This window comes from Dermacentor variabilis, chromosome 9, assembly GCF_050947875.1.
Source record: "Dermacentor variabilis isolate Ectoservices chromosome 9, ASM5094787v1, whole genome shotgun sequence".
Classification (NCBI taxonomy): Eukaryota; Metazoa; Arthropoda; class Arachnida; order Ixodida; family Ixodidae; genus Dermacentor; species Dermacentor variabilis.
The window spans coordinates 134,274,092-134,299,906 of NC_134576.1; the positions used below are offsets into that span (position 1 = coordinate 134,274,092).

Below are 25,815 nucleotides of genomic sequence, written 5' to 3' on the forward strand. Positions count from 1 at the left end.
CGGCGGGTTGTAACATCTATAAAACTACGGCGAGAGCGTTAACGCCATTGCATGCACAAGAACGCAGTGGAAGCATGTGGAAGCTTCTAGAACATTACGAGTTCGGCAACTGTAGGCAGGCGGCGACTTTTTTTTTTATTCCTTTGTTTTTTTACCATCCCCACTGGCGCCGATCACGGTGATAACAGCGGCGCGGCGGCTAGCGAGCCGGTGACGTAGTTCCACATTAGACCAATGCGAGAAGAGAAGAAATGCCCGGGCGTATCAACGCATGCGCCAAAGAGCTTAGCGTCGTGGGCTTCTTGGGCATATAGCGAGCATCCGATGGCTTGGGCCGCCATTTTGCTTTTTGAATCCGCTTCGGCGTGACTTATCGGCTGCCTTCTGCGTCGCACCGTACTTCGAGGTCCTGCTGGTCTAAATTGCGCCCTAACAGTGGCAGCGCTTGTCCAAGTTGCACGCTGCGCGTGTTCCCGCCTTCGGCCGTCTCTGGAAGCACTGGCTTCATGCCCCGGGCCTGCAAAACGTGAGGCACGCCTCGAGAGACTTTTTCTCCAACCCGCCTGCCGCCTCGGCAATTCCTGGCCCCTCTTTCGAGCTCCCGGAGTGTAAGTGACGGCCAGCCGGCATTTACTACGTTACTATACGCCAACGACACTCCGGTCGAGCCGGCGCAGCGTACAAGTCGCGAGTCGTTCCTGCCGAGTCCTCGTTCTTTTGTTTGTGCGCGTTCCCGCCCCCCATGGCGCCTGGACTATTGAACTGTGGATGAACTCTGAGCGTGGCCACTAACCCAGGACCTGCGCGGCAACCCCTCGTCACGGCTAGCGTCGTCCTCTACGAGCTTCGCATCGAGCGTCCTAAACGCTCAAAAGGCATTTGCATTTGCTTTTTGCATTTTTCGAGGTCTAGCTGGCGAGGGTGGCGCATGCCTTAGAGAAGTTAACTGTGTGTTCAGTTGCACTAGCTAGCGCTTACTAGGATGTATGGCTACATCACAAAATAACGTAAAGTTAGTTTTGTTGCTTAGCTGTAAGCCCGAGGTTTCGCGGGCAAGGCTTGCGGCCACAGGGGTCTTCTCCGTGCCGGAATCGAGGAGGACGGGCCACGTGTTGCGGGGTGGCAGCGTATAGCTTCAGGTTTAGCGGTCACACAGCTTAGCTCACACTAGGCAGGCTAGCTGATAGCCGTCCTCTTATGACTGCGTCAGGGACATGGACCCATCCGTATGGCCTTGCGACCCGACCCCACTATTTCGTGACAAGGTAGCCCGCGTGCGGGAGTGCGCGGGCTACCTTGCGAAATCTAGCGAAATGTGGACTCACGGAAGCAAGCGTCATTCGGAAACTGCCTCGCCAGCTATCATGTACTAACCCGCTCTACGCAGCAGCTCTACGCCGGACGTCGCCTGCTGTGTTCGTCGGAGCCGGGCCGGGCATCAGCTACGGTAAGCGGCCCGTTTCATTGCCGTTGCTGCTGCTCGTTTTTTCAGCGTGTGTGCTTACTGTCCTCGCTATTTTCCAGAGCGTCACTCGCACCGCCGCAAACCGTGTTCCTTCGTCGGTGCGGTCTTGTGGGCCTGGCCTACTACGGGTAAGTACCACGTACTACAGACGCTAGTAGTGCTACGGCTGTGTTCTCGAGTGCTTAAAAAAAAGCTTCGTTGTCGTTTCAGGATCCCGAGGTCCGCTTTCGAGATTGCGGACCGCGAGTGGAAAGGATATCCACAGTGTGCTGCTCCACGTTTGCCATCCTCCCAACGTCCCCCACCGGAGATGGCCTTGAGCACCACTTACCGTGGCTGACCGCGTTGGCTCCTTTGCATTTCCACCACGTCCATGGCGTCCTGCTGGCACGGTGGACTTCGTCTGCTACTACTGGTAAATTTCGCTTAAACGCAATTTGTACTATGGCTGTGTCCTATTATTATTATTATTCAGTTAATATTGTTGTTACTGTTATCCTAAACACTGCAGCTCTCGATTGGGAGCACAGCAGATGGGACTATTGCAGGCATGAACGCGCTTAGTAGGAGCTGCAACGCGTAGCCGCTTTTCCAGTTCTCATGCCGTAGCTCATACTGAACGCCATAGCATACAAAAAAATAAAATTACGAAATTCCATGGCAAGTTGACTTTATAGCGACCGTTTCTCTGCTATTTTACTTGCGGATTCAAATTCAGCTTCCATAGTATTGAAACTGTTTTATTGTTCCCATTGATTCCATGCTCCAAAACGTTTAGTTCTTGCTGAATTGCTTCCCCAGCTTCAACCTTCAGAACCATTGCTGCTTAATTTTGTGCTTCATTTAATTGTTTTGCTTTGCTCCGATGGACCTTGCAGTACCGAACCAGTATTGTCTAGACTGCCATCAGTCTGCTTTAGTTCGTGCTCTGCCACTGAACTACCTATAATCTCAGTGGACGAGAAGTCCTACGACATCAGTTGCAGTCGTCTCAGTTCTGTCATCCGCCACTTGTAGCTTTAGTTGTTTCATTGTCTCGTTGAATGTCTTATTTGAAGCAGGTAGATAACTAAGATATGGCGTCGACTTGCAGATCTTTGATTACCCATGCTGATTTGTTTTCTCGCGCTGTTAGTTACTTGGACAACGTTATCACTTGTCGTCTCATCCGAACAAACCAATCGTCAGCCTTTCCTGTCGTAACATTTTCGCACCTATTTTGCTAATGCAGCTTCAATAAATATTCGCTGGCTTCCACTATCAAACAATCCGCACTGTCTGCCAACTTTTTTCCCCTGTACATGCTACAGCTGCCTGCAAAAGCGCACAATTGTGGTTTACATTTCGAGCTGCATGTAGAGTATCAGTCGTCGCTTCTGTTAGTTTTGTCGGGACCTGCCCTGCCTTTTCGTGCCCCACCGTTCAGCACACTAATACAGCATGTCCTCGTTTTGCACTGCTTGCATTTCACTCTTGCTCTACAAATACGTACAATGTGTTTGGGCCGGGCGCGTCTGAAATATGCTGTGTTCTCAGTGAGAATGGATTTTTTTCGTCATTGGAATCTTCCGACGACAGTCCTCAGTTGCGTAGTTCGACGTCCAGAACAGGCAGCTTCTGTTTCTGAGCTATAAAACCTGTAATTTCGAAGCTGTCTGCTGTTATGCCTTGGCTTCGCAACTATCCTCTCCTGTTCACGGTGCGTTTCTTCCTTACTAGGTATTTGCTATCGCGGAAATGACTTCAGCCTGCCCAGATTTTCCTCGCCTTGTCCTGTTGCCTTGTGCGGTAGCTTCCATGGTTGAGTAGTTTTTCATTGCTTCTTTTGACCTGAACTGCACTGATAACTTCGGTGGAATTGCTTTCTTAAACGCTGTCAACATCGCCTGAAACTGTCGATCTCAAGTTGGTCTTTACTTTCAGTGATTTCAGTGCCAATGTGCTGACGTGCGTTTCTTCCGCCGGCCTTACCTTATCTAAGCTCCATAGCACGCTGATGCGAAGCTCCACTGACTGTTCACGATTTCCGAACGTTGTTCGTAGTTACATTCATCGCTTCATAATTTTATCTACAGATCAAGCACTGTAGCCCTTCCATAGCATATTTATTTATTTACCCACAGCGCCACAGTGGCATTACAGTGGGGGGGTTGTACAAAAGAAAAAAAAATTACAAGGGCAGTCACAATGACAATGCAAACACTTCATTGTCAGTAATATTAACAAGAAATGAAGATAAAGCATTCCATTCCCGAACAGTGTGAGGAAAAACGACATCTTGACCATTTCGGTTCTTGACCTGAATTCACGCACTTTATGATTATGATCAACCCGCTCGGATCTATAGTGTGGATGAAAAATGTACTTCTCCCTAGGAATAGCAATCTTATCGTAATATATGTTATGAAAAAATTTAAGCCTTAGCTTTCTTCTTCTTACTTCAAGGGGTTCCCATTCTGATTCCTGTTTTATGCCAGACACACTAATGTATCTACTATAATTCCCAGAAACATAGCGGGCCGCTAAGTTCTGGATTCTTTCTAGTTTTTGTCTGTCGGTCTTTGTCGGTGGGTCCCATACAGTGCAAGCATATTCCAACGAGGACCTAATATACGTTTTAAATAGTAAATCCCTAGAGTCTTGCGGAAACATTCTCGTGTTACGGCGCAAAAAACCCAACATTTTGCATGCTTTCCCAGCAACATAATCAACATGTCGATGCCAACATAGTTTTCAGGTGATGTACACACCTAAATACTTCTATTCGAGAACAGTTTCCAATAAGTGGCCGTTTATGTTATAGACGTAATTGATTAACTTTTATTTTACAGTCCTGCATAACGCGTATTAGCACGTCGCGGGCCGCTCCCACGTCGGGACCGACAGGCCTAGCCTGCCAGCCGCATCGTGGGCCTGCTGGACAGCCCAACGTTGCTCAGCCAGGAGTGGGTTGCGGAGGGCCGCCTCCCACCTAGCTGAGGTCAGGGCTTGCTATAGAGATACATCCCCAGAGCATGTGCGAAAGTGTTGATCTATCCCCGCAAGCAGGGCACGCGTCGTCAGTGTAAATCTCCGGATATATCGCATGTAACGTGAACAGGTTGGGATAGGTTTCTGTCTGCAACAGTCTGAATGTCAGTGCCTGAGGCCTAGTGAGCTTGGGGTGAGGAGGAGGGTATTGTCGCCGCGAGAGATAGAAGTGTTTAAGAAGTTCATTATAAGTGGCAGGCGCGTGAAACACATGTGCACTGTTTTGCAAATTTATATTCATGTGCCACTGTTCGCACCACCGGTGCAATGTATTTAGGTCTTCCTGCAAAGCAAGCGAATCCTGGGAATTTTTCACTTCTCTGTAGACCAGTCATCAGCGAAGAGTCGCATGTGGGAAGTAATATTCTGATATGTCATTAATGAACACAAGAAAAAGCAACGGTCCCAAAAGTGACCCCTGTGGGACGCCCGACGTGACGGAAGTTACATTTGATTTGGCTCCGTTTATTGTGACATACTGACACCTTAAACTTCAATATTCCCTAATTCATCCAACAGCCTTCTCATTCACATTTAAACAGCGCAACTTGTGGACTAAGAGACCGTGATCTACTACGTCAAAAGCCTTTTTAAAATCATTGAATATGCAGTCAATGATATGCTACGATCCATGGCTTCGCATACCTCATGAACAAGCTCGGTTAGTTGTGTAACACAGGATGTCCCTTACCGGAAGCCGTGCTAATTTGGATTTAATAAGGGATTGAGATGATTCATTATGTTCGTATATAGGATGTGCTCTTGAGTTTTACAGACATTACTTATTAAGGATATAGGACGGTAATTAGAGACAAATTCCCGAGGCCCGGTCTTATGAATAGGGACCACGCAGGCAACCTTCCAATCTGCAGGAAGAGAACTAGTGAGCAAAGATTTCTTGAAGAGGAGAGCTAAAAAAAGGAGATTCGGCACACAACTTTAAAAGGCCATTGGACAAACCATCAGGGCCTCCAGCCTTGGACACATCTAGTCGTTAAAGTAATGCAGTAATTCTCCTTTCATCTATTTCTATGGGTGCCATAAGATTAAGCTGAATTGGCTGAGAAGGGATGTCGCAACTTGTGCTGGGCCGAAATACCGAAGTGAAAAAATCATTGAAGGAGTTTGCTTTTTCAAGACTGCCATCTATCATGTGGCCATTGTGCGCTATGGTTGGAACGCCTACATTATCTTTACCATTGCGTTTGACGTATCGCCAAAATTCCTTTGGGTTCTTTTGGAACCTTGACGAGAAGGAGTCAAGGAAGCCCTTTTTAGCTTTTGCAACAGCCATCTGTAGAGCATTGTTAGCAGCCTCTAAGTTTGTTTTCGTCAAGGGGTTTCGATTCTTCTTATCTTTTAAACGCTCTTTGGCGTTTGTTATGAAGACGTCGTAAATCAGCATTGAACCATGGCTTCTTCCAATGCCTTGGCGACTGCACCCATGAAGGAACAAACCTTTCCTGTAAATCTAACATTTTGTTTTTGAAACTAAGCCACAGATAATTAACACTGCAAGTTTCTGACAAGGCATCGTAAAGCGGAAAGTAAGCTTCTAACGCTAAGTCTATTTCGATAGTATTAGCTTTCGAGTAATTATATATCTTTCTTGCTGCATTCAATTTTGCTTTTTCATAAGACACCTGCATTTGACAAAAAACCGATTCATGATCACTGATTCCTGGCAGGACTAAAGTGGACGAAACCCAAGCTGGCCGATTTGTCAGTACTAAATCTAATATATTGGTTATTCGAGTTGCTTGGGTCACCATCTGGGTCAATGCGAAGTCATGCATGATGTTTACGAATTCTTTTCCTGCACCAGAGGCAGCTCCGCACGAGCTAGATTGTTGATTAAAACAGCGCCCTGGTAAGTTGAAAAAAAGTCTCCTCCTATCACAAGGCACTCTGCTTGTATAATTTCTACTGTTTTGTAAAATTCTCGCATTATGTCAACCGAGCTTCCAGGGGGCCTATAGAAGGAGCAAACAGATAAACCTTTCCTGTTTGGCAACCTAATCCGGCACCAGACAGCTTCGCATGACCCAACTGGCACTTCAAGACGGGAGCAAGATGTAGTATGATGAACTAATATAAAGACACCCCCTCCGTGACTGTTCCTGTCTTTCCTGTAGCATGTGTAATCAGCTGGAAAAACTTCACTATCTCCGATATCAGAATGGAGCCAAGATTCTGTGCCCAGAACCACGGAGGGCTGTCATGCGCAGTAGGTTTTCCAAATTTTCAGCCTTATTTCTGATGCTTCGGCAATTCACAACCAAAAAAGAAATGTTAGATACTGATACCGGCTTGTATCATGCACTCTCAACAACTTGCCCTAGACCTTCGTCATACACATATTTTGTATCATTTAGGTGCAGAACATCATACTTCAGTTTTACACGAGTGCCTTCACTCTTATGCAGCTTCGAAAAATCCCACAGGAATTTCCTTTTACGACGGATAGCCTCAGTGAAATCTTCCGAGATACTAACAGATTTCCCTTTCAGCTTCTTCGCGTTGGCTAAGACGATTTGTTTTTCTTTCAAAGAAGCAAATTTAGCAATGATAGGTCGTTTCCTTCCTTCATGGTGTTTCCCCAGTCTGTGCGCTACTTCAATGTGCATGGTGCCTACACCAAGGTCAGACACTATTTCCATGACGTGTCTTTTAGACGTCTCGGGAGGCTCATGAGTCTCTGTATCAGCATACGCTGCCTTTCCGATTAAAGGTGCTAATAAACTTTTGTCCCTTGCTCGTGTTAGGTCTGAGGTGAACTGCTCACTCGTACTGAGCCCAGACGCGATTCTCTTCCGCCAAACTGTCATTTCCGGATTAGGTAGTTTATGTAGTTCCCTTGCCGTCTTGTTCTGTATTTGGTGATGCCGCCTGCGTTGTTGTTCTGTTGTTGAAATCCAACTGTATGGCCTCTCGTATTCTGAACTCTAGTGTAGGCAAGATAATCGTTATTTTCATGTCGTACTCTATTATTCAATAAAGTTCAGCTTCGGCAGTATTTTTTGTTATAAATTCCTTTGTTCGTTGTCGCTGACGCTTTCCCTTCTCATGCGTTGTGTGCAACTTCTGTCTGTTCACTGCGTTGATGAGCTTCGTGATCTGGGAGCGAAGCGCTTTTCTTATCTTTGTTACCATATACTTGCCTCATTTCTAGTAGAGTAACAATGGCTTCTTGCTTGTCAATGAAAAATCCCGATGTTTATATAGGGTTTTTTTTTCTACGCTCTCGTTGACCGATCCGCTGCTCCATCGTCGTTTCCTTCTCTGCTGCTTCTTTGCAGGTTGACCTTCCTTGTGGGTGGGCAGGTAGTGTGCTGGTTCACGGCATCATTGTTCAAAACGATAGACCGGTGCTGCTTCGAATATGAACGGTTCATTAAAGTAGCACGTGCTGGCGACAAGTAGCCGTTATCTTGCTCATCGTGTTCGAGTGCTTTGATCTTTTACAATAGATTTCCATACTGCGGCACATAGCCTCAGCGGAGATCGGCCAAGAAGTGTAGTGTTGCAATGGCACAGAACGGGACCCTTCCTAGGAAGCAGCCGGCACAATTAATATCAGACGCGAACAAATACAAGTCTGTTTAAGATGTCGCATCGTGTATCACTGCTAATCACGCCAGAGGACGTGCCCGCGCCTGTTTTCTTTCCGTCAAACACACCGTTGTGACCAGCTTCAAGAAAGCCTCATTTCACAGAAATTGCAACATGTTCGATGACTCCGCATTTGTCTGCAACGGCACTTTATTCTTTCGGTCGCTGCAGACGCGTATGGCAGATTTCTGTTGCGTGGCTGGTCGAACGCGAGCGACACTTTCTCAAGTCTTTTACGGATTCTTTAGTCCCGTTCCAAGCTTTCTGTTATCGTGCTTTTCGTGTAGTCTTTCTCGATAAAGCATATCCGTATTTTTCCATTTGTGACCTCACTGAAATATTCTTTGTCGTGAATTTGGGAGCTTATATATAACACGGCTTGCTTTGCTTTTCGTCTTGCCTTGCATTAACGGCCGATGGGTTCAACAGTGACCGCTTCTAGGCGAGCACGTCTTCCTTAACTATGATGCTAAAGAGAGCTCGTGTCACTACTGCCACTTGGAGGCCGAGATGACGGAAAGTTAGGCGCTGCAACTCGCGCTTGCGTTTGTCGGGAATGGCTCGTCTGCTTCCGCAGCATTCCACGTGACTGGGCTTCCAGCTGTCAATAATCCCCGAAGCAACGGTATCTTCTACTTCCGTACTCGTTTGCCATAGACGCCATATGCCATAGACGATATAATTTGGCAGCCTGACATTATTCTACGTTGTCGATTCTTTTGTTTGAATCATTCCATTCATACTGGTAACCTAGATTTCGCAAGCATCGCATATTGTTTTCAACTTTAACAAATTCAATTCTTTTAATCAACCAATCTATTTTTCCTTAGTCCTTGATATCGACATCAGTTTCCTCAAGCTCCTTAGCGATCAGCTTAAGGTCTAGTCCTGGGTTGGTTTCAATGTACCCTTGCATCAGGAAAACGCTGATGTACACAGTGTCGATCACACGTAATGATCGTGGGAAAGGCAGCGCTAGTAAAAAAGCTATTGCTTGTTCTAGTGCACGTGCCAAGTTTACCCACCTGCACAATGTAGCCGACGGGGGTTAGCTTGCGACTTGAGTGCAGGTAGCGCTGCCATGCCCGGTCATCACGGCGTTGACGGTGCGGCATTTTCAAGTTAGGAGGTATGCTTGCGGTGGGGGGGGGGGGGGGGGAGTGGGGGGGAGTTCGATACGTGCAGAGTGGTCCACACAGGTAGCCGTTCAGTCATACCGCTTAAGCCGACGAAAGGTGTGGCAGGGAGCAGCATGTGGCCATGTGCTCTTGCGCAACCAGACGCACCGCACCGCTTGTTCCAAGCGCGCAGAATGATCTGGCGCGAACATCAGCTACAAAACGTATAACTAGTTCATTACAAGGTGCGTGCTGGTAGCAGTGCCGTGCCCATGCCTTATTGAACGAGCAACTAAACCAGCGATTAAGATGCGCACATAGTGCAAATAAGTGCACACGACTATGCTGGTTGAGTCGCTTGATAGTAAAACGAGCATCGTCCTGTGCTGTTTGCTGTGTATGCGCCTGGTTAACTAAGTTCATTCCTCGTTAGGTACATGCCAACTCCCCCAGCACTTAGCCTCACTGCAGCCATGCATTATTTTTCCAGAATCTTGACCTCTGCTTTCGATTGCAGCCCACGTGTAAGATGGATATCCAGCGCGCTGCTCCACGTTTGCCATCCTCCCAACGTCCCCATCAGGAGATGGCCTAGAGCACCGCTCGTATCGTGACTCACCTTCCCCTTCGCCGGTGCGGTCTCGCTGGCAGAGGAGATTGCTCATCGCCCTGCTTTGCTACGGGCAAGTACCACGCACAGGCGACTCGTACTACGGCTGTGTCCTCGAGTGGTCGCAAAACAAGCCTTATTGCTTCAGTTTGTTTCAGTCTCCTTCCCTTTCGTTACATAAATTCGTTTCATCGCTCGGACAAGTACACGACAAAGGAAATAGAATACGAGGAAAACCAGGGAATACAAATGCTTGTCGGTACCTGACTAGGTCCGTTTCCTCAATATCTTGCAAACTCGAGCAACTGTAACATACCATTGTCACTGAAACGAAACTTGATCATGTGCATAAAAAAGCACATTTCACTTAACTTCACCTATCTGGACTAGCAATTCATAAACAGGCATGAAGTGCATTTACTTTCTGGTATTTGTAATTCAAGACATCACATGACTAAACAACGCTTGACGTTCTTTAAGGAATTAGGTTTTTCTTGCCTAACTGTGAATTGCGTAAATTTGGATAACCCAGGAAAAAGAACCTGGTATCTAAAAAGCAAGGAAATAAAGCCAATCTTTATACTACGTAATCCCAGGGGAAACAATAAGAAATCGTCCCTCAACCGACGTCTCTAAAGTAGCTTGCTGAAATGTCTCTGGACCTTTGCTTGCTTTATTACAAACATTCGAGATAGCGGGGCTCAAAGAGAAAGATGAGAGGGGAAAGGCACGGTGGTTCACCAGAGAAAATCGGGTTTGCTACCCTACGCTATGGAAAGAGGGGAGGTAGAGTGATAAGAGTAGAGATAAAGAAAGGAGCACAGACATACAATCACACTTGGTCACTGTCGCCGCATACTGTCACTGCACAGCACAGTAGCAGTTGCAGCACTATGAACATGCTACAGCCGCTTGTCCAATTCTGCACCCTTCAAAAACTGCAACAGTGGCCTCGTCGCCCTCGGCTGCGATGGCTTGTGATGGCGGCATTTTAAAATAAGTCCCTCTGTTAGAGGTTAACGCTGCGTGCCAGGATGTGCGCTTCGATTTTCAAGTTTTCGTGGATCTCTAAACTTCGGTATTAATGTCGTCCTGAAGCACGTGTGGTCGGTTTGCACATGGCAATTCGTACCAATCACAAGAATCCCTAGTAGTCCGTTCTGCGGCAACATTGAAGCGAATGGAAATTTTCACGTCGCTCGCCTTCTAATTTTAGCACTAGAAGTTGTGCCACATATGCCACTATAGTACTACGTCTGTGACCGTATCGAAGATGGACTTGACCTGATTCTCGCTGGTATTTAGTCTCATCCTTCTTATAGCACGTGATATGCGGGACAGCTTCACGTTTCAACTTTTAACATGCTCATTGAAGATAGTCATGAAAAACGTCAATATTCTGTTTTTCCGCTCTATGTGATAAATTGATAAATATAATTTATTGATGTCCTATTGAACCTCGTTCACATCTGGCACCTTTGGCAACTCTTAGCCACCTGCTTGCTTACATCTCTTAAATCGGCACCATAAAAACAACTCATCCGCGTACAAAACCTTTCTTTTTCCTGTTGGTGTAATTGTAGCGATATTTACCTATAAAGCAAAAATAGTAGCGACGCTAAAATATCCTTGTCGTATACCTTTAGTAGCTCACATTAGCTTGGTGGTTGATGCACCCGTGAGTATAGACGATAGGCTCAAATTAAACTCAGCCCGCACCCACTAATCCTGTAAGAAAACGTACTGCTAATTACTTACTGTTCGACTGAATCGAAGGCCTTTCTTACGTCGAGAAATATTCGTACTGCTTACAACTTTTGTTGCGTACCTTTTTGTTTGCTTCATTTGCAATATTGATAACTCGGCTGCTCTGCTCCAAACTGAACAGGTGTCGCGAAATTTCATCCATGCTTTTTTTTTTAAGAGCGTGGTAAATCTTTTTTTTTTTTTAGTACGCTTTCGGATGCTCTAGTGAACATTCTCAGTTAGGATATTGTCCTTTCAGGATCCCCACGTCTGCTTTCGATTGAGGCCCACTAGTTGCAATGTTATCCGCTGTGCTGCTCCACGTTTGCCATCCTCCCAACGTCCTCCTCGGGAGATTGCCTAGAGCACCACTCGTACTGGGGCCAACGCTGTTTGATTTACATTCCCTCACCCATGGCGTCCTGCTGGCAGTTGGAACCACACTCCTCGCCCGCCACTACTGGTGAGTATCGAGCAGACTAATCGTACTTCTGCTCTATCCTCGAGGGGTTAACAATTACGCCTAGCAAGAAAGCATCACGCGGAATACCGAACACCGTACCAAGGCTAGGGTGAACTTTTTAAATGCTCTTTCTTTCCGTGCAGATTAACTCTCCCCTCCCTACTGATCTGCTTACCAGTATAGATGCCTTTTACAAAATCGCTCGACAGTTGCAGATTTGTTTACTGTATCTGCTATGTGTCGATCTTCATATGTTCTGTTCACTGCAATGTAATCTGCGGTGCGTTTGTAGTTATTGTTGCCGTTTTGTTTTGCCCCACCTGCTAGGATTCAATTGGTGTCTGCAGTATGTTGTAAATAAATAAGCACTTTGTTTTCGCTTTCCAGGTGACCGTTTTTGACGGCGGTGAGCGAGGAGGACATTCGAGGCAGAGTTGCCAAAAGGTGGGGAATTAACCTTATTATAAATTCTTCTTGTAATCATAAACGCGGTCGATTTCTTTTTACGTCAAAGGCGTTTTTCTTTGCTTTATTGTGTTGTAGTGTAACAATACGGGTAATAGCAGTTTACATTAGTAGACTGCTGTAGTCAAAGCGACATGCCGGAATTATTACACGGACGCTATTTTGCGCGATTTCTAAATCTAATCTCTCATGTGGCCAACTTCGGTTACGCTTTCTACAGCTGATTGCAGGTTGCAAACATAGACATTACAAAAGGCTCACGTAAGCGACCTTGGTCACTTTCGTGGCGATTGCAGTGCGGGTAAGATTAAATGTTGCAAGTTTCAGCAAAGCTGGTTGGAAGATCTTTTGTTACAGCGGAATTGCTCCACTGAAGGGTGAAGACCGCTAGCTTCATACGTATTGTGCCATCATGTGTTCAAACAAAACATGGCCACATGTAAAGAAACTGAACATTATGTAATTGTTTATTTCTTTATTTTCTAAGCCAAGTGTACTGCTTGAACCATGCCGATTAGGAGCGGGGAAGTGTAGCTTGTAATTTAGATAGCTTTCTTGACTCGTATTATACGTACGTAGCTTGAAGGTATTATTAGCTGACAACTGTCGGAGGTTTGAAAGGCATTTTACCAAGGAACTGTACTTGGTATCGACATGTTTTTCTTTCTTCTGCTGGTCACTAAAGCACACATTTTGGACTCCATCGTTCTTGTTTATAGTTTTCTTGTCGAATAAGTTTTAGTTGCAAGTCAGCTGCAAAGAATTTAGCCGCAGATTCTCAGAAAGCGAATTCCTCGCATTTGTAGTGGTTTTTGAACGAATCTTGGCAGCGCAGGTTTCTGCTCAAAATTCCAAATATTTTCTTGCCGTCGTTCCAGATCAGATGCTTTTGAGCAACAATCGTTCCACGTCTGTGCACGTTTGCACATCGTCTGGAAACTGGACATCCAAGTCTCAGCGTGGCCACTAACCCAGGACCTGCGCGGCAACCCCTCGTCACGGATAGAGTCTTCCTCTACGAGCTTCGCATCGAGCGTCCTAAACGCTCAAAAGGCATTTGCATTTCTTTTGTGCATTTTTCGAGATGGTCTAGCTGGCGAGGGTGGCGCACGCCTTAGAGAAGTTAACTTCAGTTGCACTAGCTAGCGCTCACTAGGATGTATGGCTACATCACAAGATAACGTAAAGTTAGTTTTGTTGCTTAGCTGTAAGTCCGAGGTTTCGCGGGCAAGGCTTGCGGCCACACGGGTCTTCTCCGTGCCGGAATCGAAGAGGACGGGCCACGTGTTGCGGGGTGGCGGCGTATAGCTTCAGGTTTAGCGGTCACACAGCTTAGCTCACACTAGGCAGGCTAGCTGATAGCCGTCCTCTACGACTGCGTCAGGGACATGGACCCATCCGTATGGCCTTGCGACCCGACCCCACTATTTCGTGACAAGGTAGCCCGCGCGCGTCAGTGCTATCGAGCGAAATGTGGACTCACGGGTAGCAAGCGTCATTCGGAAACTGCCTCGCCAGCTATCATGTACTAACCCGCTCTACGCAGCACCTCAACGCCGGACGTCGCCTGCTGTGTTCGTCGGAGCTGGGCCGGGCAGCAGCTACGGTAAGCGGGCGGTTTCATTGTCGTTGTTGCTGTTCGTTTTTCAGCGTGTGTGCTTACTGTCCTCGCTATTTTCCAGAGCGTCAATCGCACCACCGCACACTGTCTTCCGTCGTCGGTGCGGTCTTGTGGGCCCGGACTACTACAGGTAAATACCACGTACGGGCGCTAATAGTACGACGGCTGTGTTCTCGAGTGCTAGCTAAATCGTGTACGCTAAGTCTAATAAGTGCAGGAGAGTCTTTAGTGGATGGTACATTGACCCATGTGCAGAACGGCGAATGCCCATGAAGCGGGGGTTAGCTGTCGTGCCAACGCCAGTTTAAGCCCTTGTCGATGACTGCTGCGTGTTGATCTCTACGCTATGGCACATACCCACAAGGGGTCTGGCGAAGTGATTGGCACAACTAAAATGAAGATGCACTCAACTAGAACTTTACAAAATTTATCATTGTGACGCGCGCTAATGGGTGAGAACGTGGGCGGTGTTTTGCCCAAATACCCCGCAATGAATCGTCTCGAGAAAGATTCGCTTCAGATTCAAACGCGTCCGTTAGATCTGCACAAGTTTTTTGCGACGGCACTTTATCGTCTCGGTCCCACCAGACGTATGGCAGATTCCTCATGCATAGTATATCGATCGCGATGGACACTTACGTCTTCCGGTGTATTTCTTTTGTTGCTCCAAGCTTTTCTGACCTTTCGTGCAAGGTATGACTTGAACTACTAGTCCGTACTAAATTTTCTTTCAAATACCTTTTCCTCTTTTCACATACAGTTTGTTTTCCCTGTGAATTTAGGCGCCTAATTATAACACATTCTTGACTTGTTTCTTGGCTTGCATAAACGCTGGAGGCGTTCAATGCTTACTGCTTCCTGGCCAAGCGCGACCTGATCAAGTTTTTAACTGTGTAATGACCAAGAGCTCGCGGAACGTTCCTGCCGTTCCGCGGCAGACAAGACGGAACCCTAGTTGCTGCAACTTTCGCTAGTCTGAAACCGGCAGGCTGATCTGGGCGTTACCCGACATGATTGTTCCTGCCGCTGTCAACAAACGCCGCAGCAAGTTCATTTTCCGGTAGCTTACTCGATTCTCCTTCCACCTCGGGGATGCCGTCGACAATCAAATTTCACCTCCTGATGCGAGTTTTCCCTAGTGCTCGATTCTTCTTCAAAGTGTTCATCATACGCCATTCGCACCAGCAACCAGGATTTCGCAAGCATCATCAGAGTTTAATTTGGTTTCTTTATCTACCAGTCGCTTATTTTTGTCCTTGATGTCGGCAAGAGATCCTTCCGAATATAACTTCTGGTCCTCGAATAGTTTCAGTGTTTCCTCCAATCGTAGGCATCTTAATGCAGTCGTGACAATCACAAAGACAAATGTCCGTGGCCACGCCAGAAGTAGGAAAATACTATAGGTACTCGTGCAAATGCACCTACGTACCGTCAAGCGAAAACTTTTACGGCACGCAGAATTTGCGAAGCTGATTTCCGGCGAAGCGTGGTCGCACAGCCTCGGAAGAAATGTTTCAGCCTTCACTACCTACAGTGATTCATTACATTAGAGGTCATGCCTTAACAGTAGAGGAATCGGACAAGGGAAACCGTATCCCGTAAAGTTTTGCGGTTCACTGTACATCTCCTCACTTGCACGAACCTGCATGCTGGCAGCGCTACAATGCCCCGTGGCGTTGCCGGTGCGGCCTTTTACAGTTCAGAGGGGTGGTTGCGTCGTCGCGATATGTGCAGAGTGGTACACAACTGTAGCTGTTCAGAGTCGCACCAGTTAATCCGACGAAATATGAGGCAGGAAGCAGCTTGTGGCGTTGTGCTCTTGCACAGACCAAGCCTCCTCGAATCACTCAGCCTTGTCCCACGCGCGCAGGCCGAACCCACGCGAACATTAGCTGCAGAATGTCGGCGCACGGTTTAATTGCCATACGAGTGCTGGTGACGCTGCCATGTCCATGCCTTGTTTTTTTCAGGATCTTCACCTCTTACGGTTGCGGCCCACGTGTAGGAAGGATATCCGGCGCTATGCTCGACGTTTGCCATCCTCCCAACGTACTCCTCGGGAGATGGCCTAGAGCACAACTCGCACCCGGACCGACCGTGAACCCTTGACGGTTTGGTCTTGCTGGCAGAAAAGATTTCTCATCGTCCTGCAATACTACGGGTAAGTGCCACGTACTTATTTGTACTACAGCTGACCTCGAGTGGTTAAAAGTAAGCCTTGTTGCTTCAGTTCACTTCAATTTCGTCTTCTTTTCTAGTTAAGTATATTCATTTTATTCTCAATTGGGAAATGAATATACTAGAAAAGAAAGCAAGAAAATGCAAGTAGTAAAAATGCTTGTCTATGCCTGACTGGGTCCCTGCCAACATTTTTACTCCAGTGGCAACAGTAGCACAATATTGTTGTTCCACAAAAATAAATGCGATACAAGGCTTGATGCACTCTAGCCATATCTATTTAAATACCTCGACAAGTAACACATTAAAAGGAAATGCATTTATCGTAAGGCAAACAGTGTAAGAATTAAACTTAAAATTCTAGAAGTAATCGGGCAAACCAAACCGACTAACCGCGTTGGTTGCGGAAGTTAAAGTACACTGCAAAAAATCTAAGGGGGGGGGGATGGCAAGTTTGGTATTACCTAAGCCCTTGGGAGAAAGTTCGATTGCTCCCTTAATAAATCTTTAGAGAAGCTTTCTGAATTCTCTCTGGGGCTTGCCAACCTTGACGCTCAAATTAAACATGCAATCATTAACGACAGCAGGGTTCTAGAAGCTCATATTCCGTATGTCATAATTTGTCCCTAGTCCGGCAATCGATAACGCATTCCTGAGCTGCATTTATTTTCGTCAAGTCTCTATTCGTTTTCTTGTGGCTCGTTCAACCTTGGTATAGATATATGTTGACCGTCCGCACGGTCATAAAATCCAATTCAACAGTCATAAAAATCCCTAGCAGAGTCGTGTTTGTCGATTCCAAGTGCCCGGCAAGACTTCTTCTGTAAAATCGCTAGCCTTTTGATGTTCTAGTACTTGGGCCCCGTAGAAATGAATACAGCTTCTGATTGTACCAAAAATATACTTGGCCTGAACCTACCTGGTATTTGGTGTCTCATCCCTGCTAAAGAGTCCATTAGGGGTGACAGCTTCAAGTTTCAATTAACTTGCTCATTACAAGATAGCCTCGCGATACAAATATTACAAAATATTACTAAAATACAAAATATTAGTTTGTGTGATCCACATTAATACAAAGAATAAAAAGGAACACTCCCTGGCGCTTCGAGACCAAAATACATTCTTACTTCCTTTCAGTGAGGTTCACTTGAAGCTACTCATAATTTCCATCTAGCATCTTTGAGAACTCTCCTCACAGCCCGTTTTCTTTTTTCCTAATTCTGCAGTAAGAAAAACTAACGTCATCGGTGTACAAAAGCATTCTTCCATTAGTGGCACACAAGTGGTATCGCACATACAAAGGAACACGAAAAGCAGCCCTAATTAGCCTTTTGGTGCTCCTGTAGTCAGAGATTAGCCTGGACGATGATAAACCCAGTGTAACATCTTGCGTACCATTTTGCATATAGCTTCTAATCGGGTTTAGCCAGCACCCTCTAATTCCGTAAGTATACAGCTTATTGAAAATTACTGGGTGGTCGACTGAATCCGAAGCTTCGATCCAGACATCATTCCACTGAATACGTTTTTTCTATATTTATTATAAGAGACTTTGCAGTAAAACTAGCTCAGTTGCCTTATCCTGTAAACAACCAATTTGGGGTGGCTTAATTATTTTTAGAAACCTCAATAATCTCTTGTGCAGTACGCGTTCGAGTATTTTATTGCAAATGCTGAGTACGAACATTTTCAGGATCCCGACGTGTGCTTTCGATTGAGACCCTCAAGAGTAGGAAGATGGTCCATTGTCATCGCATCCATCGCATTCCCTCGCCGGTGAAGCCTTCCTGGAGGATTGGGCTTTCTTCCGCGCCCGGCACTACTCCTGGTAAGCACCACGAATACTAGAATCGTAGTATGGCTGTGTTCTCGAGTATTTAACAAGCCCTGCGTGATTGCAGGTTCCTACCGTCTGCTTTCCATTGCGGCTATTCACAAGCATATCCAGCGGGCGCTTCTGCACATCTAGTCTCCTGGCTACGGTACAGAGATCAACTTCATCTCTACTCGTCCCATGGCCGGCTGTTTAACGTCTGCATTTTCTCTCCGGTGCCTCCCAGCTGGCAGACCGAGATTCGTTCATCTCCCTGCACTACTTCTGACAAGTACCATATACACTCGAATGGTACTACGGATGTTTTCTCATGTGGTATCGATATCCTGTGTCATTTAAGGTTCCGAACGTCTCTTTTGGATGAAGCTTTGTTTTGATAAGCTTTTCCACTGACGGCTGTTCTTCGTTCTCTCTGTGCTCTTTTCCTTAATCATGTTCCTACGTCTTCCGGGTGCCGCAAGCATACAAACCTTGTGGGCTTCTGGAGAAATTTGCTGTCGAATGGATTTACTATGCCGGCCCTCGATGTTTGGTTTATGCTACGTAAAACTTCCTTCGTCACGCAGGTTTTACAATAGGCCCTTCTATGTTGCTCTCAGAGTAAGACGACGTTGCATTTCTTCAGTTCCTCTTGATATTAGGTGATTTCATTTCCTGACCAGTAATTTATTTCGTCTGCTCTCAGTGGCATATTTTTTAGTGCTTTTGTAACTTCACCTAGTCTCCCCTTTCATCCGAGGTCGCCGTCCTATTCTTCAATGTCTCCCCCCATTCTTCAGTTTCCGCGCGTTGGGTCCGCAAGTTACAGGAGTAGGTCCTCTAGGTCCATCGTCAACTTACCTTAACAGTTGTTCGTTCTTCATACCACTTCGTATATTAAGGTATATAATTATCCATTATGCAGTACACGTCGGCCGATCGCTTTTCGCAGTTGACTTGAAAACTACGGATGAGCCTTTATAGAAGCCACCCTCATACGGTGCTTCTTCCTCGGGTAATTCCACTTGGTGATCGGTCACGAAATCTTCACTTGTTTGGCGACGTGTCGTTGGGACAACATTCACTTCCTTATTACTTTTCCGGTGTCTTGCGTTGTCGCTGAGCACATTAATTTTCGATTTGAGAAGCACCGGAATGAGTGTAGAGAACAGTTCAGGCGTCTCCACCAGTTTCGGAATGTACACTTATTGTCACGGCACATGTGAAAGTTGTTACACAATTTGGCAATGTCTCCTTTCTTTTTTAGTTGGTCCCAGAGCACCGTTGAAACGTAGGCCAACAGTTTCAAACAATGTGGTCTTCTTTAATCCATCGTCAAAAGGAGCACCTTCCTCCTAAAAGGTTCTGTAACGTTTTCTTCGCCACACAACTGACTGTCGTATTACTCTTTTCACTTGTTTTCGTCCTCTCTACGCCCTAAATCTCGTCATTATACGAGTCGGTGTTCTACGTACTCGGTCGGGAAGTTTGTCCATATACGTGTGGCACGAATAGTAGATTTCTTCCTTGTATTTGTGATCGGTTGCTGCTCGTCTTGTCATATGGAATCTGCCAAAGTTGCCCTTGAAGTCTTATTTGTCGTGAAACATCTGGCATTCGCCTCTGGTCTGCGCATTCGCATCCTTCCTGAATTTCTGCAATTCTATTGCATTATACGCTCTTCGTTCTTGCCAAATGAGGCATGTTTCGGCGTCATTTCTTATGCTTTTAGTAGACCTTGGAACTTGTCTGCTAATATCATTCACGGAACCAAACATTCGCAGTTACTCCCGAAATATTCAATTACATGCCGAACGTGCGAACATCAAGGCTTCGTCTTGAGAGCCTTTTCGACGTAAATCGAACACGTGATTCGTTTCGTTCTTTCGTTCCATTATACCCGGCTTTTTCTAAAGGTCATTCCTTGGTCTGCATCAACTCGGATCCCTTCCACGAAATTGTTCACTACGAAATCTTTTCTACGGTGCCTCCCGGTTACATCGACTACATTTTTCACTACCGCTGACGTATATCCATACTTTTCCTACTGCGGAATCCTTGATATTTTTTGTCCGTGGTCAACTTGTGCATCAAGCATTCTTTCTCTTGTGCAGCACGATTGTACGACTGGTCCTGTACTTTACTGATGCTCGCAAGTTCTAATTTTGCTAGAATGATTACGGTATCCTTTAGAGCTACAGTTTTCCAGGACAAGCAGTCTCCTCTCTCGCATAACAGTACCTGGATTTTCCTGGATGCATTCCTCCATATCATTCTTCTTCGTCTAGGAGACGGTTGTCCCAAGATGTTTCGGTGATTCCCTGTCATTGAATACAGATAGCAGAATAGTCGGCCGTGTCCCGTTCCATTCCTAGAATAAGTCTCGCTTGGTCACGTAGGAACTGAATCTTGATGCGCATTAAAATTCTCATCACTGCTTGATGTCCATTTCCTAAGATTCATTGAAGCTCGGTGAATTCTTGCTTCTCTCTACATGCCTCTTGCCTGGTTTTATGTTCCAAGCATACCTTCATCAGCACAAACCTAATTACGTTTGCTCTCATTGCGATAGTTTCTTCGAAAATTCATTATTAGTGTTCGTACATCTGCACTGAAATTTCCGCCAGCCTGCACCTACACGACGATCAATACGTCGTTTTTTCAGCTAGGCTGTCTCTTGGTCTTAATTTCCGCTCCCCCTTCCCCCAGGGCAGGGTAGCAAACCAGAATCTGATAACCTTCAGGTAGGAGGGAAGCGAGAAATCAGATCATTCAAAACATTCTTGATCCTGAACACGAGGAGTCTAATGCTACGCATACTTTTCTTACTTGTCGGTCTTGTGACATTGCTTGATGCGACCTATAGTATTTAACGTTCAGATTCTTCCGATCGCGGTGGTTCTGCCATTCCAAGCGTGAAACCTCTCGCATTGAACAGCCGTAGTTTTCTCTCAGTACGGAATTTGTCTCCAGCTTTCGAGATAGCCTTTCAGTTGCTACTTCGTTGATTTCCACGTTCACTTGCTCTCCACCCTTCTGAACAGTTCTTGTGCCGGATGTCACTACATGGTTAAATTCAAGCATAGTTTCTTTCTTAGGAATTCGGCCAGTATTGTCCATTTTCAACTTTCTGTTGGCGTAATTTTCGTCAGTTTTTGTGCCGTCAAAAACCATAGCGGGTTCGAGTTTCGAGCTTATTCTGGACCGCATTTGTCAGGAAAAATCCATTCGAGAATGCTTTCCACTTTCCATTGTATCTTCGTTTTATCTACGGTCTGCGCTCCAAAAGATGACTTCGGGCACGAGCATCACCTGTGGCACGAGCGACTGCTGTTCGGCATTCTCTCGCCAGTGGCGTCCTGCTGGTAGACTGGACTTGTTTCCTCGCCCTGCACCACTTCTGGTAAGTGTCGCCTACACACGACTCGATATACGGCTGTCTCCTCCAGTGGTTAACAAATAAGCGCCGTGTCGTTCCAGGTTCTGCCCTGCCGTTTTCTATTGCGGTCCACAAGGGTACCCAGCGCACTCCAAAATATTACTTCTGGCACGAGCATCCCCTGTGCCAAGAGCGACTGCTATTCTACATTCTCTCGCCAGTGGCGTCATGCTGGTAGACTGGACTTGTCTCCTTGCCCTGCAGTACTTCTGGTAAGTGTCGCGTACACACGACTCGTTATACGGATGTCTCGTCCAGTGGTTAACAAATAAGCGCCGTGTCGTTCCAGGTTCTGCACTCCCGTTTTCTATTGCGGTCCTCAAGGGTACCCAGCGCACTCCTGCACGCCTACGGTCTGCGCTCCAAAATATTACTTCGGGCACGAGCATCCCCTGTACCAAGAGCGACTGCTATTCTACATTCTCTCGCCAGTGGCGTCCTGCTGGTAGACTGGACTTGTCTCCTTGCCCTGCAGTCCTTCTGGTAAGTGTCGCGTACACACGACTCGTTATAGGGCTGTCTCGTCCAGTGGTTAACAACTAAGCACCGTGTCATTCCAGGTTCTGCCCTCCCGTTTTCTATTGCGGTCCACAAGGGTACCCAGCGCACTCCAAAATATTACTTCTGGCACGAGCATCCCCTGTGCCAAGAGCGACTGCTATTCTACATTCTCTCGCCGGTGGCGTCCTGCTGGTAGACTGGACTTGTCTCCTCGCCCTGCAGTACTTCTGGTAAGTGTCGCGTACACACGACTCGTTATACGGCTGTCTCGTCCAGTGGTTAACAAATAATCACTTTGTCGTCCAGGTTCTGCCCTCCCGTTTTCCATTGCGGTCCACAAGGGTACCCAGTGCACTCCTGCACGCCTACGGTCTGCGCTCCAAAATATTACTTCTGGCACGAGCATCCCCTCTGCCAAGAGCGACTGCTATTCTACATTCTCTCGCCGGTGGCGTCCTGCTGGTAGACTGGACTTGTCTCCTTGCCCTGCAGTACTTCTGGTAAGTGTCGCGTACACACGACTCGTTATAGGGCTGTCTCGTCCAGTGGTTAACAAATAATCACTTTGTCGTCCAGGTTCTGCCCTCCCGTTTTCCATTGCGGTCCACAAGGGTACCCAGTGCACTCCTGCACGCCTACGGTCTGCGCTCCAAAATATTACTTCGGGCACGAGCATCCCCTGTGCCAAGAGCGACTGCTATTCTACATTCTCTCGCCGGTGGCGTCCTGCTGGTAGACTGGACTTGTCTCCTTGCCCTGCAGTACTTCTGGTAAGTGTCGCATACACACGACTCGTTATACGGCTGTCTCGTCCAGTGGTTAACAAATAAGCACCGTGTCGTTCCAGGTTCTGCCCTCCCGTTTTCTATGGCGGTTCACAAGGGTACCCAGCGCACTCCTGCCCGCCTACGGTCCGCGCTCCCAAATATTACTTCGGCCACGAGCATCACCTGTTCCAGGAGCGACTGCTATTCTACGTTTTCTCGCCAGTAGCGTCCTGCTGGTAGACGGGACTTGGCGTCACGCCCGTGCATTTGATTCTGGTAAATACCACATACGCACGACTGTACTGCGACTGCGTATATTCGAATGACCAACAAACGCGGCTTATGTCTTTCAGGTTCCCAATGCATGCTGTCGCTTGTGGCGCAAGAGAAACGTTCCAGCACGCTAATCTGATTCCTGGCCTTATCTCAAGAGCGACTATCATCAGCCCGGTCGTGCTGATCTAGGATCCATAGAGCACACTTCCTCCTTGCTGTGAAAGCGTCGCGCGCCTGCACTCAGGTGTCAATCACTGTTGGCGGCGTGTTCATCTTTTGAAGGACTACCTGTCGTCACCGTCCCGCAACCGACCATCGGATGTGCTCCTAGATTTCTTCGCTGTTGAATTTTTGTTTACGCAGGCATATTTAATTAGTTCAGTAGAGCAACAAACTTTCCTGCTCTGAAAGCTTCGTACGTTGCTCACCGAATGGATTCCCTGCTCTCCGAAGGAGCACAGTAAATGTCTTGTTACTTGGACACCACTCAGTCTTTAAGAAGGGTTGTCAATGTCTTCGTGAGCTGATCCGTAAATTTTTGGTGGCGAGAGTAAAGGACATTCATTCCCATTGTGCACTTTCGTACTAGTACGTTGATCAGTGTGTGTGTGTGTGTGTGTGTGTGTGTGTGTGTGTGTGTGTGTGTGTGTCACAAGCTTGCTCATGTTTTGGTTCGTCTGTTTCGGATGTGTCACCTACTCTGCATCCTTTGTTCGGTCGAGAACTTAAGCATCACTGCTACACGGCGAACATCGAATTTTTTATATTTCGGTAGTTTCCAGCATCACAGTTGATGCTCCAGTTTTTTTCTGGTTCATTCCTGTTGAAAGGTTCCTGGTTTGATGGTTTACTATCGTCCATGGACATCCACTTTTGAATTGGTTGAACCGCTCCTTTCTTTGGCTTTGGTCCTTTGGTTGATCTCTGGGCTCGTTTCGGCATTCAGCTGATTTGTTCAGGCGTCTTTATCGTATCGGAAAAGTCTTCACACATTCTCGGTTCTTCCACGTCCCTCACCACCCACTCGAAAGGATCAGCGTGCCACTACAAAAGCACACAATGTCAATGAATGGGAAAGGGGAGGGTGCTTACTCTCGCCAACAAAAATTTGCTGATTTGCTCACGCTGATAATGATGTCCAGCTTTAAGACTGGTTTGTCGTAAATGTTATTGTGGTCACCGTTTTAGCGTTTTTTGTGTGTGTGTGCGCGCGATTTTATGGATCTACATGGTCCGGCTAATGTATTACCTGTCCGTTCATCGGACTGTGCTACTCACTGTCGTCGTTTGTTCACGGCGTATGCTGCATTAGAATGGCGCCGTAGTTCATTTATGTATGCCGAATTATCTCGTACTGCGCCAGGTCAGTCGGAATAGTGAACCCTTGACGCGGCTGTGACGTCGTTGCCTGCTGACTGTTGTTCAGATTAGTTTTGTAATTTCGTGATTGTCGTGTATCGATTGAGCCATTGTCAGACGGCAGCTTCAAAGGGACTACATTTACTCCCCTTTGGTAAGTCATGTCTAAACGTGTCTAGACAAGTGACGAGCACGCGCAAGGAAATTTCAAGAGAATGCCCGCTTTAGTATTGTATTTTGTGTTGAATCCAGTTACGTTTACGAGTTCCTCTCGTACTTCTTGCTGTACGCTGTGTTAATGTCTTTCCGTAGCACTTCGAATGTATTTGAATGAGTTTGCTTTGAATAGTTTTTTAATTCGCAGATGCTATTGTTGTTATCCTATACAATCGCTATATCAGAACGCACATTTTATTACCGATTACTTTGAATGTTCTCAACCAGTAATCTTGTCTCCACGTTGCTTGATAACTGGAAATGCGAGCACTGTCTTACATGGTTACCTGTACCTCATTACTCTGCCATTAGTTTTTGCTGCTTTCATCCGCTGTGACGGAAAAGTCAAGCAACCACACATGTACGATGCTGTTCAGTCGAATTTGTTTTTCCGGGGCCTTTCTCCAGGAAGTAACTTTTTCGCTCTTCAGTTCAGACGACACCCTTGCATTTTCGCCACACAATGCTCGCGATAGGTTTATGTTACCACCAGTGTAGGCATTTGGACTTGTTGGTGCGCCATCTTGAAGGCCTTTTTTATGTGTAACTAGTTACATGGACGAAGAGAAAGAACGAGGCCCACACAGCACTCAATAGTTCGCAATGCGATGGCTATCCACGACATTACTGCATTTTGAGGGGCCTGTGATTATGAGGTGACGTGGTACGTAGGGTGATCGTGTAGAAATAGGTGTTAAACTGCAGTTGGGTCCTAAACGCACAGCAGAGGCAAGTTCGAATAGTCTTTCTCGTTTGGTGAAAACAAAAAATCGGGGGGAAGTTTTATTCATCTCTCAGCGAAGGTTCCGTGCAAAGCTTACTCATTTCAGGTAGTTCAAATAACTTCACGCTGTCAAGCCTTTATGCATGCAAATTAAGCCGTAAGGCTATTAGCGTGACGTATGTCATGCAGTTATTGTCGCTTTTATTTCTGGTGTTCTATGAAAACGGAGCACAATTCGCACATTGAATAACCTACCTGCCAATGTGGTTGAGTGTTCCACGGCGTCTCCTTTCTCGAGTTCATTCCGCAATAGCTAACGATGCTTCACATTGTCGTGGCATATTGTTTCTACGTCCCTTTGTATGTCTTACGTGGTTTCTTCTAATGCCGTACTTGCTCGACCAAATGTACA

General features: G+C 46.5%; 3 long non-coding RNA genes across 3 annotated transcripts; all 3 read left to right on the forward strand.

The window, feature by feature from the left end:
* The first annotated feature begins 1,102 nt into the window (after positions 1–1,102).
* Positions 1,103–20,614, forward strand: LOC142557595 (uncharacterized). Its single transcript, XR_012822789.1, has 11 exons — positions 1,103–1,447; positions 1,525–1,593; positions 1,676–1,880; positions 9,743–9,908; positions 11,841–12,044; positions 12,432–12,488; positions 13,388–14,115; positions 14,192–14,260; positions 16,101–16,291; positions 18,002–18,136; positions 18,210–20,614. It is a non-coding gene; the product is annotated as an uncharacterized LOC142557595 (long non-coding RNA).
* Positions 20,615–21,638: 1,024 nt separating this feature from the next.
* On the forward strand, positions 21,639–22,273 carry LOC142558201 (uncharacterized). Its single transcript, XR_012822978.1, has 3 exons — positions 21,639–21,772; positions 21,850–22,043; positions 22,121–22,273. It is a non-coding gene; the product is annotated as an uncharacterized LOC142558201 (long non-coding RNA).
* Positions 22,274–22,372: 99 nt separating this feature from the next.
* Positions 22,373–24,305, forward strand: LOC142557594 (uncharacterized). Its single transcript, XR_012822788.1, has 4 exons — positions 22,373–22,561; positions 22,638–22,831; positions 22,909–23,104; positions 23,182–24,305. It is a non-coding gene; the product is annotated as an uncharacterized LOC142557594 (long non-coding RNA).
* Positions 24,306–25,815: the final 1,510 nt, after the last annotated feature.